This window comes from Mercurialis annua, linkage group LG4, assembly GCF_937616625.2.
Source record: "Mercurialis annua linkage group LG4, ddMerAnnu1.2, whole genome shotgun sequence".
NCBI classification, from domain to species: domain Eukaryota; kingdom Viridiplantae; phylum Streptophyta; class Magnoliopsida; order Malpighiales; family Euphorbiaceae; genus Mercurialis; species Mercurialis annua.
In genome coordinates, this window is record NC_065573.1 from 7707310 (window position 1) to 7724679 (window position 17370).

Consider the following 17370-nt stretch of genomic DNA (forward strand, 5'->3'; position numbering starts at 1 on the left):
TAGAACTAATCCCAATGGCAAGAGATATACATGTTTTATTTGAACTAAGTGTCTCATCAACTAAGTGTTCATTTATTACGTATTGTCATTATCACATTGTGATAGAATCTTTTCTTAAGGTGTTAAGAATATGAGTGAAAGATTCTATAATACGAGTGATCTAAATAATCGTTCATGATCGATGGGGTCCTACGAATAAGGGCATCGCATTATCCCGGAAAGATCGTCACCTCTATTTATTCTCCTGATTAGTAAAGAGTTACTAATTATAGGAAGTATTGAGCCTCATACTAATTGATGGGGATTAGAATAAACATGTGGACACTCAAAGGGTTTGAGTGAGTCGAACAAGTGACGCTAGATGACTTATACATGGCATTTCATCAAAGTTAATTTTATGTCATCTAGTTCATAATTGTACATATGTCCTTTGACTTGCGGTGACACTATCTTGTACATAGGTGATTATAGTTTAATACTCCCTAACCCTATATCTTTAATGAGCCAGGGCCGCGGGATGTGTTGGCTCTAATTAATTGTGTATGGACATAGGGTTTAACCTAGAAAGAATTCATCACTCTGAATGAACGGAGACAAGCTTCTATGATATCTCGAATTGTTCTTGATGGATGATAAAACCTGCGCAGGTGTATATGACATACTTAGAAAGTTGTTTCTAGTGGAAGTCATATTTATCAAAAATAAGAACTGAGATGAGGTCATATGATCAAGACAAACAGTGTTTGACTTTACCGTGAGACTAGTCGAGATCGGAATCTTAGATGAAGGGAATTTTGAGCGTACGGTAATTATGAACATTGGTTCATAAAGAATGCATCGAAACATTCATATCTATTTAGGGGTCGTGATATGTTGCTAGACGTCACTCACGATCTACGAGAATTAATAATTAATGGGATTTAATTATCTAATATAAGAAATGCGTTTCTTATGACTCTCGTTGCCATATAGATGCGAACCTAGTTACTCACACACAATAGGGTGTGCAACCGATTGACTTTACGAGAGATCGATTTCATATAGATACTAACATATCTCGAAAATTAATATAAGATGAAAAAATAAGTATAAATTAGGGACTAATTTGTAAGAGTTATAAATTAGTAGGTACCTAATTGTATTTTATCCAAGTTAATGTGATGATGTCATGTGATGATGTCACGATGATGTCATGTGATGATGTCACGATGATGTCATGTGATGATGTCACGATGATGTCATGTGATGATGTCACGATGATGTCATGTGATGATGTCATGTGATGATGTCATGTGATGATATCACGATGATGTCATACGATGATGTCATGTATGTCTCTGTGTGTGACACCTAGCATCCGACGTGTCAGAAGGTGGCAACACCCATGCTTGATGTGTGACCCCTAGCATGTGATGTGTCAGATGGTGGCAACACCTATGCTTGGTGTGTGACACCTATTATGTGAGGTGTCGAATGGTGGCAACACCTTTGCTTGGTGTGTGACACCTAACATGTGAGGTGTTGCATTCTTATGCAAAGCTCTACTCTATAAATAGAGGTTGCATTTGCTCATTCTAAACACACCATACTTAAGAGAGCATATTTGAAGGAGTTCAAGTAGTCATCAATCACAGAAAAGCTTGGAGAAATTTTTTCATACATCCCAGCAAAGACGTAATCGAGGCGAGAGTTTGAGCTTAGGGTTTCTCGGAAAGAGGAACTCTTGCAGATTACTTCAAGGCAAGGATTCAATCGGACGCATACTTGTGTGGACGAGCTTGAGGTCGCCGTACTATCGGGACTACAAGAATCGTTGGACAATCGACATAGGTACTATCGGGACTACAAGAATCTTTGGAGAATCCAAATAGGTATTCTTCTTACGGTTTCTAGTTGTGTGCTTTAATTACTAGATGATACGACGATCCATTTGTTATTGATATAATCAATTTCTGGATCCGAATTGTTGGAATTCCAATTTTGAATCGAAATTTACGATTCAGACCCTCACGTCCCGCTGCACCAACAGTTACAAAACAAATCTAAATGTTTCACCTTTTTAGCAATTTAAGCCAAACGTTTACAAACGTTACGAACCAAATCCAAGTGTTTCACCTTTTTAGCAACATAAGCCAAACATTTACAAACATTACGAAACAAATCCAAACGTTTCCCTTTGTTGAGATTTAAGCCAAACGTTTACAAACGTTACGAAACAAATCCAAACATTTCACCTTTTTAGCGATTTAAGCCAAATGTTTAGAAACGTTACAAAATAAATCCATACGTTGAACCTTTTTAGCGGTTTAAGCCAAACGTTACGAAACAAATCCAAACGTTTGACCTCTTTAGTAATTTAAGCCAAATGTTTACAAACATTACGAAACAAATCCAAACGTTTCGCCATTTTAGCAATTTAAGACAAACGTTACAGAACAAATCCAAACGTTTCACCTCTTGTGCGATTTAAGACAAACGTTTACAAACGTTTCGCATTTTTAGCAATTTAAGCCAAACCTTAACAAATGTTAAGAAACAAAACTAAGCGTTTCACCTTTTTAGCAATTTAAGAAAAATGTTTACAAGTGTTACGAAACAAATCCAAGCGTTTCACCTTTTTAGCAATTTAAGCCAAACGTTTACAAGCGCTAAGAAACAAATCCAAGCGTTTCACCTTTTTAGCAATTTAAGCCAAACGTTTACAAACGCTACGAAAGTAATCCAAGTGTTTCCCATTTTTTAGCAATTTAAGCCAAACGTATACAAACGTTACGAAACAAATCCAAACGTTTCACCTTTTTAGCGATTTAAGCCGAACGTTTAAAAACGTTACGAAACAAAACCAAACATTTCACCTTTTTAGCAATTTAAGCCAAATGTATACAATCGTTACGAAACAAATCCAAATGTTTCCCTATTTTAGCGATTTAAGCCGAACGTTTAAAAACGTTACGAAACAAAACCAAACATTTCACCTTTTTAGCAATTTAAGCCAAATGTATACAATCGTTACGAAACAAATCCAAATGTTTCCCTATTTTAGCGATTTAAGCCAAACATTTAAAACGATATGAAACAAATCCAAACATTTCACCTTTTTAGCGATTTATGCCAAACTTTTACAAACGCTATGAAACATTTTAGCGATTGAAGCCCAATGTTTACAAACGTTATGAAACAAATCCAAACGTTTCACCTTTTTTGCGATTTAAGCCAAACATTTACAAACGTTACGAAACAAATCCAAACGTTTCACCTTTTTAGCGATTTAAGCCAAATGTTTATAAAGGTTACAAAACAAATCCAAATGTTTCACCTTTTTAGCGATTTAAGCCAAACGTTTACAAACGTAACGAAACAAATCCAAGCATTTCACCTTTTTAGCAATTTAAGCCAAACGTTTACAAAAGTTACAAAACAAATCCAAGCGTTTCATATTTTTAGCAATTTAAGCCAAACGTCTACAAACGATACGAAACAAATCCAAACGTATCCCCTTCTTAGCGATTTAAGCAAAACGTTTACAAACATTACGAACAAATCAAAACGTTTCACCTTTTTAGCGATTTAAGCCAAACGTTTACAAATGTTACAAAACAAATCCAAACGTTTCACCTTTTTTGGGATTTAAGCCAAAAGTTTACCAACGTTACGAAAAAAATTCAAACGTATCATCTTTTTAACGATTTAAGCCAAACATTTACAAATAGTACAAAACAAATCCAAACATTTTGCCTTTTTATCAATTTAAGCCAAATGTTTACAAACGTTACGAAACAAATCCACACTACTAAAAAACAGTCAGTTTGTGACGGAAATTTGTGACGGAAAAAATCCATCACAAATTGTGACGGAATAGTGACGGATTAGTGAGGGATTAATAGGTTTGTGACGAAAAGAAATATTTGTCACAATTTTTTTTTGTGATGGACTTTTTTATCAAAAGTTGTCACAAATTAGTGATGGATTACTATTCTGTCACTAATTTTTTAATTTCTGACAGACTAGTGATGGACATGTCCGTTACAATATTTTTTGACGGACCGGGCCGTTACAAACAACTTCAAAATAATTAAATAATGTATATTATGTCCTTTAGAACAACCCTAATTTCCTTAACAAGAAAAAACCAAACTAATCCTCTTCTATTACTGCAGTCGTTTTTCTTTTGTTGAGACTGAAATAAAAACCTAAAGACTGAAATTAGGTCAAACCTCAATCCATTCGCTTCAAAGGATGGAAATGGACAGCCACCAGTACGGATCAAAAATTATTTTACTGATTTCACTACATATTGCGAGCTAGATCGGTTGGCGTGGTCATCCGCTCTCTGTGGAACCCTCAACGGACTGTCAGCTCGTTTTGTTGCTCGTTACTCTTATCCTCAATCTTCTGGTGAAATAATGTCTTCTTTTATTGATTTAGAGTTGTCTAGTTTCGTATTTTAATTTCTTTCGCGTTTTAATTTCTTTCGTATTTATGTAGTTGAAAGTTCAGGTGAAGAAATGATGGAAGCACGTCCTATTTATGTAGGCACCGTTGATTTGTCATGTAAGATATTCTACTTGTCCTCATCTAACAATTTGACTTATTATGTAGTGTTCTCCTTTTTATTGTTGCCTTCTGTTTCCACACATTGATTGTCACCATTTTGTTCTCCGTCAATGCGACTCTCACTCCCTGATATGTTATTTTCTATTAATTTTACCATTAGGTAGAAATGGTGTTTAGGTGTTACTAATTTAGAAGTTTGTTTGATTGTTATTAAGTGTTACTGATTTAGAGGTGGGTTTGATTGTGTTAAGCATAAGTATTAGGTATTTCTTATTTGTTGTTTATCTATTTATTTTCTTGATTTTTATTAAAACTACATTTTCTAATTTTTATGTTGCATTTAATTTAGTTAAATGTATACTGAACTGATGTTTTTAATTGTTAATTTTATGCTCTTTCAGTATGTCAACATTTGTTGTGCTCTTGAGTTATAATAATCATTATCTATTGTCTAATCAATTCTTTCATTGCCCAATTCTGTAGTGGTAATTTTTTTGTATTTAGAATTGCAGTGGAACACTACTTGTTTAACCTCCATGTGCACTAAATTGGATATATGCAATCACAAACCAATTCGAACTTTATCCTACCTGCTAATAAACATGTCTAGTATAAGTAATATATATAGTATTTGGTTCATGACTTTGAAAATATGAAACAAGGTAAAGTGATCTGTTAAATTCAACATTTCAAATTTGAACCACGTTGAGTACTCATTTTCAGTTGCAGCTTTTTTAAATGGTTGTATGGGCACTTTATAACTTTTAGAGCTTTGAATTGCATGGAACGAAAGAATGTTCATTCTTTTATTTTGATTAGGTTCAGTTTAATGTGATATGCTCCAGTGAAAACATAATATTTTATTCTTCAAGTCTGCAGTTTGCCAGCTTAGAGTAGTCATTCTGCATTCTTTATATTCAGTTGTGTTATATGTATTGCAGTTTAAATGTTCAAACCCTTTCGATTGTATGCGCTGCGGTTATCAGTTGTGCTGCCACAACGTTTCAAGTCCACTGTTTAGCAGCTCGGAGTAGTAATTCTGCATTCTTTATATGCAGTTGTGCTATATGTATTGCAAATCAATCTCTACTCTGTTTTAAATAGTTATGTTTTTGTATTTTTGATGTTGCTTTCAGTTTGGCTGCTACTGTGTGCATTCGAACTCTATAACTGTAGCTCTTAGAAATAACTCCATAAAACATGCTTAAAAGATGGCCACTGTTAAAATTTCATCATTAGAGACAAGAAAGTTCTCTTAGAGCTGTCTTTTTTACCTCCTTGATTCAGTTACATCTGCTGCAATTTTCTATGGAGCTCGTTCAGTTTCTTACTCATGACAACATAAAAGCTTAATATCTTCTTGTTAGGAGTAAGGTCATGGTTTACAAACATGCTCATTTTTTATGGCATCAGTATAGTACTGTAAATTTGACTTATTAATGATAATGTTATTTTCTATTAGAATTTCATTGAAGCAACAATATAGCTAAGTATCACATTATTAGCTTTGAAGTTTGATGGTATATTCAGACTAGTATTCCAAGAGATCTTGGTTGGGAAAGCCATTCCACTTTGGTAAGTTAATTCATTTGAATTGCAAAATTTTAAGAACGTCTTGCTTCAAAATTAGAGATTCAATGTAAATCGTCATCTTATGAAAAGAGTAAACTGATTTCTGTACATATTCAAATGTGCTTCAAGCTTATATTGACTGCCAAAAGGTGAATTACTTATACTTGTAGCTATATAAAATATAATAATAGTAATTGTGATAGTCTTATTCTTACAAGTGTATACTTGTGTGCATGATAGAAGGTACAGGTGGAAAAAAAATTCACTAAATTTATTCTTGGAAATGTATACTATTGTGCATTATAGAAGCTTACTGAGGTTATTTTTTATGTGTCGTAAGGTAATTGGAAAAATTGTGTTTCTTAGACGAAATCCGACAAGAAAATGTGTTGTAAGGTACAATTGCCACCACCTCCACCTCCAAGATACTCATTTGTTCCGCAGTAAACAATGTTGACCATTGAAATACTCTTAGTACACCACATCACCAAGATTAAATTGGCTATACCGATGCATCTCCAGCAGCTCCTCCTTTGCAGTATTAGTTTTTGTATTATTTTTGTGTTATGTAACCTTTGTACTATATATTTATAAGCACTACTATGTAAATTATATTCTTTTCAAATAAATGAGTAGCTATAATTACATTTATATTTTCTTTTGCAAGTAGTTGTTTATAGTTACATAATCTTAAATATCTATTGCATTTATTATAGTAATAATATTAATATATCATTTACAAGAAATAAAAGATGTCCATTAAAAATATAGTGACGAATTACTGAAATTCGTCACTAAATGAATCCATTAAAAATCCTCACTAACTCAGTGACGGATTAGTGACGGAATAATCCATCAGTAATTGAATCTGTCACAAATCCCTCACAAAATTGTGACGGAAAATACCGTCACAAAATTTATGACGGATTCTTTTATGTTGACCAATGCCTTTTGTGACGGCATTTTCCGTCAAAATCCGTCACATATTTGTGACCGATTTCATTTTCCGTCACAAATTATTAGTGACGCCCAAAATGATGACGGACAAAAATCCGTCACAAATGGCAGTTTGTGACGGATTTGTGACGTATTTTTTCCGTCACAAATCGCCTGTTTTTTTGTAGTGTCCAAGTGTTTCACCTTTTTAGCAATTTAAGCCAAAAGTTTACAAACGTTATGAAACAAATCCAAAAGTTTCACCTTTTTAGCGATTTTAGCCGAACGTTTACAATCGTTACCAAACAAAACCAAACATTTCACCTTTTTAGCAATATAAGCCAAATGTTTACAAACGTTACGAAACAAATCCAAATGTTTCCACATTTTAGCGATTTAAGAGAAACGTTTAAAATGTTACGAAACAAATCCAAACATTTCAACTTTTTAGCGATTTATGTCAAACATTTACAATCGTTATGAAACAAATCCAAACGTTTCACCTTTTTAGCGATTGAAGAAAAACGTATACAAATTTTATGAAACAAACCCAAACATTTCACCTTTTTAGCGATTTAAGCCAAATGTTTACAAACATTACGAAACAAATCAAAACGTTTCACCTTTTTAGCGATTTAATCCAAACGTTTACAAAGGTTACAAAACAAATCCAAATGTTTCACCTTTTTAGCGATTTAAGCCAAACGTTTACAAACATTACGAAACAAATCTAAACGTTTCGCCTTTTTAAGCCAAACGTTTATAAACGTTACGAACAAATTCAAACGTTTCATATTTTTAGCGATTTAAGCCAAACGTTTACAAACGTTACGAAACAAATCCAAACGTTTCCCCTTTTTAGCGATTTAAGAGAAACGTTTACAAATGTTACGAAACAAATCCAAAGGTTTTGCCTTTTTAGCAATTTAAGCCAAACGTTTACAAACGTTACGAAGCAAATCCAAACGTTTCGCCTTTTTAGCTATTTAATCCAAAAGTTTAAAAAAGTCACGAAACAAAACGAAACGTTTAAAACGTTACCAAAACAAATCCAAACGTTTTAAATTTTTAGAGATTTAAGCCAAATATTTACAAAAGATACGAAAAAAAACCAAGCGTTTCACCTTTTTAGCAATTTAAGCCAAACGTTTACAAACGTTACAAAACAAACCAATCGTTTCACCTTTTTATCAATATAAGCCAAAAGTTTACAAACGTTCCGAAACAAATCCAAGCGTTTCACATTTTTAGGAATTTAAGCCAAACGTTTACAAACGTTACAAAATAAATCCAAGCGTTTCACCTTTTTAGCAAGTTAAGCCAAACGTTTACGAAGATTACGAAACAAATCAAAAAGTTTCACCTTTTTAGTGTTTTATGTCGAACGTTTACAAACGTTACGAAACAAAACCAAACGTTTCACCTTTTCAGCAATTTAAGCCAAACGCTTACAAACGTTATGAAACTAATCAACGTGTTTCCCCTTTTTAGCGATATAAGCCAAACGTTTAAAACGTTACAAAACAAATCCAAACGTTTAACCTTTTTAGTGATTGATGCCAAATGTTTACAAACATTACGAAACAAATCCAAACGTTTCCCCTTTTTAGCGATTGAAGCCAAACGTTTACAAACGTTACGAAACAAATCCAAACGTTTCACATTTTTAGCAATTTATGCAAAACGTTTACAAACGTTACAAAACAAATCCAAGGATTTCACCTCTTTAGCGATTTAAATTAAACGTCGACAAACGGTACGAAACAAATACAAACGTTTCCCCTTTTAAGAGATTTAAGCCAAACGTTTACAAACGCTATGTAACAAATCCAAACGTTTCCTCTTTTTAGCAAAGTAAGCCAAACGTTTTCAAACGTTACGAAACAAATCCAAGCGTTTCACCTTTTTAGCAATTTATGCCAAACGTTTACAAACGTTACGAAACAAATCCAAGAGTTACACCTTTTTAGCAATTTAAGCCAAACGTTTACAAACTTTACAAAAAAAAATCCAAACGTTTCACCTTTTTGGCGATTTAAGCCAAATGTTTACAAATTTTATGAGACAAATCCAAATGTTTAACCTTTTGAGCAATTTAAGCCAAACGTTACGAAACCAATCCAAGCGTTTCACCTTTTTAGCAATTTAAAACAAACGTTTACAAACGTTAAGAAACAAATCCAAGCGTTAAACCTTTTTAGAAATTTAAACCAAACGTTTACAAACGTTACAAATCCAAGCGTTTCACCTTTTGAGCAGTTTAAGCCTAACGTTTACAAATGTTACGAAACAAATCCAAACGTTTCACCTTTTTAGCGATTTAAGTCGAACGTTTACAAACAGTACGAAACAAATCCAAACGTTTCACCTTTTTAGCGATTTAAGCCAAACGTTTACAAACGCTACGAAACAAATTCAAACGTTTCCTCATTTTAGCGATCTAAGCCAAACGTTTAAAACGTTACGAAACAAATACAAATGTTTCCCCTTTTTAGTGATATAAACCAAACGTTTACAAATGTTACGAAACGAATCCAAACGTTTCACCTTTTTAGCGATTAAAGCCAAACGTTTACAAACGTTATGAAAGAAATCTAAACGTTTCACATTTTTAACAATTTAAGCCAAATGTTTACAAACGTTACGAACCAAAACCAGGCGTTTCACCTTTTTAGCAATTTAAGCCCAAATGTTTACAAACGTTATGAAACAAATCGAAACATTTAACCGTTATGGCGATTTAAGCCAAACGTTTACAAACGGTACAAAACAAATCCAAACTTTTTCCCTTTTAGTGATTTAAGCCAAACGTTTATAAACGCTACGAAACAAATCCAAATGTTTCCCCTTTTTAGCAATTTAAGTCAAACGTTTACAAACGTTACGAAAAAAATCCAAGCGTTTCTCCTTTTTAGCAATTTAAGCTAAACGTATAAAACTTTACGAAACAAATCAAAGTGTTTCACCTTTTTAGCAATTTAACCAAATGTTTACAAAGGTTATGAAAAAAATCCAAACGTTTCACCTTTTTAGCGATTTAAGCCAAACGTTTACAAACGATAAGAAACAAATCCATACATTTTACCGTTTTTGCGATTTAAGCCAAACGTTTACAAAAGTTGCAAAACAAATCCAAACGTTTTACCTTTTTAGCAATATATCCCAAACGTTTACAAATGCTACGAAACAAATCTAAACATTATACCTTTTTAGCGATTTAAGCCAAATATTTACAAACGTTACGAAACTAAACCAAACGTTTAAAACGTTACGAAATAAATCAAAACGTTTCACATTTTTAGCAATTTAAGCAAATCGTTTACGAACATTACATAACAAAACTAAGCGCTTCACATTTTTAGCGATTTAAGCCAAACGTATACACCTTTTTAGCAATTTAAGCCAAACTTTGATAAACGTTACGAAACAAATCCAAGAGTTTCACCTTTTTAGCGATTTAAGCCAAACGTTTACAAACGCTACGAAACAAATCCAAACATTTAGCCTTTTAGAGATTTAAGCCAAACGTTTAGAAAGGTTACAAAAAATATCCAAACGTTTCCCCTTTTTAGCGATTTAAGCCAAACGTTTACAAAGGTTACGAAAAAAATCCAATTTTTTTTACCTTTTTAGCAATTTAAGCCAAACGTTTACAAACGTTACGAAACAAATCCAAGCTTTTCAGCTTTTTAGAAATTTAAGCCAAACGTTTACAAACATTACGAAACAAATCCAAGCGTTTCACCTTTTTAGCAATTTAAGGTAAACATTTACAAAGGTTACGAAAAAAATCCAAACGTTTCACCTTTTTAGCGATTTAAGCCAAACGTTTACAAACGTTACGAAACAAATCCAAACGTTTCACCATTTTAGCGATTGAAGCCAAACGTTTACAAACATTACCAAACAAATCCAAACGTTTCACCTTTTTAGCGATTTATGTCACGACCCAAAATCTCGAGCCGCGACCGGCGCTAGGGAATGGGAATGGTTGTTCCAAAACCCATAACAAGCCTTTAAAAACACATATAAATTTTTTTCGCAAATACAATCATTTCCAAAATCCAAACATCCATTCATAAACAAATCATTTTCATTAAAATCTCCTTGAGCTTTGACGTATACAAACGTCTTTTTCAAAATAGAAAACGTTCCATAGGAACTTGGGTCTTACCATGAGATGTCCCACATCCTAGCACAGCCCATTCCAAAACAAACCAAACGGTTTTATAGCGGAAGTCTCAAAATGCTTTTACAAATCAGAGTTATATTGTATACGAAAATCGTTTGACAAACAAATATACATATGCTAGGACTCGACCCTACTACAGCACTACTGGTTGACTCCTTCTTCCTGTACATAAGGATTTCTGGAACTAAGGTAGAAGTCCGTCATGTCATAAACCATACACCTGCAACATACACTGTTGTGGGGTCAGTCGAGACTGAGTGAGTTATACGTTACATACCCTATTATCAAAATAGCATCGCGTTTTTAAAACGTTTTATGCAAACACAATCCTTTCATATACATATACTTTTACTCCATTATAAGACTGGATAAATCTCTAATTCTTAAATCATACTCATTTTCATCTTACCTCACATACACACCCAATCAAAGGTTCTAACTGTGACATGAGTAACAACAATATTCTCAACATCTATAGAACTCATAATAACATGAACATCATATCAACAATTGTGATATCCACCTCTGTAATGATTCACCAAACCCTAGGTCTGTAACCAGGAACACAACACTGGCTTACAGCCTAGCCAAACTCTTTCTAGGCCACCTGACGGCTAACCCTTGTACTTCATTAGCAGGCTCGGCCCTTCTCCCTTCACCGAGCATCATTCAGGACTTAGCCCGGTGTCATGCGCATTGACACCTAACAAAATATTCTCCCATGTGAATATCTCTATCTCAGCATATAATCACAGGTGCATATCACAACTCAGCACCTCTCACATACATAATTACAGAGTGGCATATCACCAACATAAATCTCAAACCATTTAAGCACAACTAAATAACCATTTGGCCACAAAACCAAATCTCAAAAGAACTTCAACAACAAACACTTTAATGCATCATTTACCAAATCAAATGACTATCCGATAGCCATAAAGGCATATCACATTTCTAATTCAAACCATATACAAATCACAAGTTTCATATACAAAGCAATACAAATAAGTCGTATACAAACGACACAAACCAATCCAATCAAATCAAGCCAATACAAACAATCCAAACAATTCAATCTGAAACAATCTAATTCAAAACAATTTAATCCAAGCAATCCAATCCAAAACAATCTAAATAATACACATTTGCGATGCGTTCAAGTACTATTCATATAGTATATTAACATAGATTTAATTACGATAATGCGAGTAAGTAAAATATACTCACAACTTGCTTATCCAAAATCTTTGGTTATTATAGCGTAAGCTCCCTGAGCTCCTTGTCCGCTGTTAGATTGCCTTATCGGACCTATGAGATATATCAAACGGATCTCAAGTGAGATTCTAACTCAACAACACATAGACTCGAGATTTAAACAAGTTACATAACTTGTCACATTATCGACCCCGTAGTCGACTATGTTTACTAACCGTAAAGTAGTCCGACCTCTAAAAGAAACCAACATTCTTAAAGTTCAGAATGTCTTCTATAACTTTCGTTTAGGTCTCGGACTAATACTAGCACCCGAAAGTGTCGGAAACTAGCCCTTAATTTAATAACGTGGGGATGTCCTGTTTTCAGGACTACTAAGTGCAACTTAATGTTCTGCTTTGTTTGGGCCACTTAGAGGCCGAATTAGCTAAAATTTAAACCTAGACATATTTAGACGACACTCTTAAGTTCCCGTATCAACAAACGGAACTTAATTTAGAGTTAAATAGCCTGAGATACAAACCTCGAAACAGGGCTGTTCTGCAGTGCCAAATTCCAGCAACTTAACAAACTTTGTACATACAACTTAACTCAACTCAAACTCATCATATATCAAATCTAGGCATTCTTAAACAAGTCTCAAGACCTTAATTTACTCTTAACACACTACTATGCCTAGGGCCGAGCCCCTCATCACCATTCCATACCAAAATACCAACAACACAACACACTTCACTTAGGCAAAACATCAAACACCTTATCCTCATGACTATTACCAATTTCTTATGCTAAAACATCAATCAAACATATCAATAAAAGGCTTGAAATTTTAAGAATTCTCTTACCTTCAAGAACACCTCTTGGCCGAATGGGTTTATTCTCCAAATCACCATGATTTTGCTTCATGAAAGCTTAATCACATCTTAAACTAACAATAAGCAAAAATCTCCAAATCAATAACCAAAACTGAGTTGAAACTTTAGAAACCCTAATATTAAACTGATCTCCTTACCTTTATTTTCTTGGCTAAATCAATAGAGGATTCTACGCTCGTTCCGTGGCTGCAAGAATCGCTCAATTCAGATCAAAAACGAAGAAGTTATGGTGATTTGAAGAATTTATATATTTGATGAAATGAGGAGATGAAGAAGGAGTGAAATTCTGGAAATCTGAGTTTATGGTTATCTATATCACATGCTAAGACATTATATAGCATGTCAAAAGGTTCTTTTAGGTTCTTAAAGAAATCGACTTAAACTACTTCAATTTCTAACTTAAAAATTGTCCGTTTTCGTCCGTCGAACGCTAAATCTTTTAGGTTCGATCAACTCCATATTATTTATTTCCAAATAAATAATATTAATCACTTATCTTAGTTAAGTTTTGGCTAAAGTGCCACTTTCGCTAAAAGTTTCTAAAAGCTCACTTTGGCTCAAAACGGTTAAGTTTCACTTAAACTCAAATTTCCAAATAACTGTCGTGCTAACTTTCCAAATAATTTCGTATATCCTTTTCCGATTAATCCTTGTTGGAAAGTTATTGAATTTAAAAATTAAAAAGGAAAAAGTGCCTCGTAACTTGAAATGAGAAGATAGAGAGTTTTGTGGTTTTCCCACATTGCTTAGGAGAACTCAATACATTGGGTTTATAAACTTGGTTTTTCTCATATGGGTTTGGGCCCCAAGGGGTACCCAATTTTGTGAACGGGCTAGGAGTTACATCCTACCCGATTTACCACACGCGCGCTCGCCGTTCGTCCGGTCGGTCGGCCGGCCTGGCCTGGTCTGGGTTGGGTGGGTTGTTCGGTTCGGCTAGCACTTTATTTTTTGCATACAAAAGTATTAATAATTTTTATTTAATTCTTTTGTAACTGTTTTGACTCTCTGAATTTACCTCTCCACGTTTTTGACTGTTGCTGTTTTCTCTCATTAATCAGAAAATGTTTTCTGGCAATACCTCTCGTTGATGAAACTGCCGAGGAAGAAGAAAAGGAAAAACAGAACGGTGAACTTCAACAGTGGATGACTAATGATTACTTGTGCAAGAATTTTATTCTCTATGCACTAAGTAATGATCTCTATGATTACTACAATGATGGAAAGACTGCAAAGGAAACTTGGGAGGCGCTGCAAAAGAAATATGATACCGAGGAGGCGGGGACTAAAAAGTATGCAGTCACCCGCTACCTCAAATATCAAATGAGTGATGAAAAATCTGTCGAGGCGCAATTCCAGGAATTGCAGAAAATAGCTCATGAGATCATCTCCGAAGGTATGGTTCTTGATGAACAATTTCAAGTTGCTGTTTTAATTGACAAATTACCTCCTTCGTGGAGGGACTTTAAGAATTCTCTCAGGCACAAAACAAAAGAGTTCTCGCTGGAAAGCTTGATCACTCGTCTTCGGATTGAGGAAGAGGCGAGAAAACAAGATCTAAAAGATGAAGTGCTGGTTGTTTCTAACAACACAAGAAAGTTAAGTTCGATGAGTCTGAAGCCTAATGGCAAGAATTTTAAGAATCAGAATCGCAATTCGAACCAAAACCAAAATGTGAATCGCAACAAAGCGAACCAGAATGGTAATCCTTCAAGGAACCATATTGTGAAACAGGCACCACCTGTTAAGAATGACCTGCCACCATTTCTATGCTTTAACTGTGGAAAACCGGGTCATATGGCACGCAAGTGTCGGAACAAGCCAAGTACTGCTCCACAGGCTAACTTGACTGAAGAGCCTTTTACGGCTATGATAACAGAAATGATGGCTGAGATCAACCTTGTTGGTGGATCAAGTGGTTGGTGGGTAGACACGGGCGCTAATCGCCATGTTTGCCACGATCGTGCTATGTTTAAAACATACACTGCCGTGGACGATAAGAAAGTATTACTGGGTGATACTCACACCACTACTGTCGCTGGAATTGGAAGTGTTGAACTGAAATTTACTTCAGGAAAAATACTAATCTTGAAGGATGTGATGCACACTCCTATGATGAGGAAGAACTTGGTGTCTGGTTGTCTTCTCAATAAGGCTGGATTCTTTCAGACTATTGGTGGAGATATGTACACCATTACTAGAAATGGTATTTTTGTGGGAAAGGGTTATGCTTGTGAGGGTATGTTTAAGTTGAATGTTGAAATTATCAATAAATATGTTGCTTCTGTTTACATGGTTCGTGATTTTAATACTTGGCATGCAAGACTCTGTCATGTAAATAAAAGAATAATTAACAACATGAGCACCCTAGGATTAATTCCTAAAATGAACCAAACTGAGTTTGAAAAATGTGAATTCTGTAGTCAAGCTAAGATAACTAAAAACTCACATAAATCAGTAATTAGAGAATCTGAACCTTTAGATTTAATACATTCTGATATATGTGAACTTGACGGTACCTTGACCAGGAATGGTAAAAGATATTTTATCACTTTTATTGATGATTGTTCTGATTTTACACATGTGTATTTGATGAAAAATAAAAGCGATGCACTTGACATATTCAAGTTATTTGTAACAGAAATTGAAAAACAATTCAATAAGAAAATCAAGAGATTTTGCAGTGATAGAGGTACTGGATATGAATCTAGCTTGTTTATAGAATTCTATAACTCACATGGTATTGTGCATGAAAGAACAGCACCTTATTCTCCTGAAATGAACGGTAAAGCCGAAAGAAAAAATAGAACACTTACAGAAGCAGTAGTGTCTATTTTATTGAATTCTGGAGCTGCTTCTTATTGGTGGGGTGAAATTCTGTTGACTGTTTGTTATGTACTCAACAGAGTCCCGAAATCAAACAGGAAGATTTCACCTTATGAGATCCTAAAGAAAAGACAACCAAATTTGTCTTATTTGAGAACTTGGGGCTGTTTAGCTTATGTTCGGATTCCTGATCTGAAACTAATAAAATTAGCAAGCAGAGCCTATGAATGTGTTTTCATTGGGTATGCAGTCAATAACAAGGCTTATAGATTTTATGACTTGACTGCACGAGTTATTATTGAATCAGTAGATGCTGATTTTTATGAACAGAAATTTCCTTTTAAATATGGAAATAGTGGAGGGAATCATTTAGTAATGTTCCTGTGGTCAGGAATAATGAGATTACTAATGATAAAGAACCAGAGATCAGAAGAAGTAAAAGAGCTAGAATTTCGAAAGACTTTGGAACTGATTTCCATGTCTATTCTTTAGAGGAGGATCCTACGAACCTCCAGGAAGCTTTAACTTCATTAGATTCTGATTTGTGGCAAGAAGCCATAAATGATGAGATGGATTCATTAGAGTCCAATCATACATGGCATTTGACTGATCTGCCTCCCGGTTGCAAAACCATAGGTTGTAAATGGATCTTAAAAAAGAAATTGAAACCTGATGGTACTGTAGACAAATACAAAGCTCGACTTGTAGCCAAGGGTTACAGACAACGTGAAAACGTTGATTTCTTTGATACCTATTCACCTGTTACTAGAATAACATCCATTAGAGTGCTGATTTCGATCGCTGCGCTATATGATTTGGTCGTACACCAAATGGATGTTAAAACTGCTTTTTTAAATGGTGAACTGGAGGAAAAATTTTACATGGATCAACCTGAAGGTTTTGTAATACATGGTCAGGAACAGAAGGTGTGCAAGTTAGACAAATCTTTGTATGGTCTAAAACAAGCACCTAAGCAATGGCATGAGAAATTTGATAATCTTGTCATCTCAAATGGCTTTAAAGTGAATGAAAGTGACAAATGTATTTACTACAAATCTGAAAAGGAACTTTGCACTTTCATATGTCTTTATGTAGATGACTTGCTGATTTTTGGATCAAATATTCATGTTGTGAATGCTGTGAAATCAATGTTGAGTGCCAACTTTGATATGAAAGATCTCGGTGAAGCGAATGTCATTC

At 34.3% G+C, this 17370-nt stretch overlaps 1 long non-coding RNA gene across 1 annotated transcript; it reads right to left on the bottom strand.

Moving 5' to 3' along the window:
• Positions 1 to 11153: 11153 nt before the first annotated feature.
• On the bottom strand, positions 11154 to 13581 carry LOC126676419 (uncharacterized). The gene is made up of 3 exons (XR_007640284.2): positions 13482 to 13581; positions 13315 to 13397; positions 11154 to 11486 (listed from the first exon to the last, which is right to left on the bottom strand). It is a non-coding gene; the product is annotated as an uncharacterized LOC126676419 (long non-coding RNA).
• Between the last annotated feature and the right edge of the window lie 3789 nt (positions 13582 to 17370).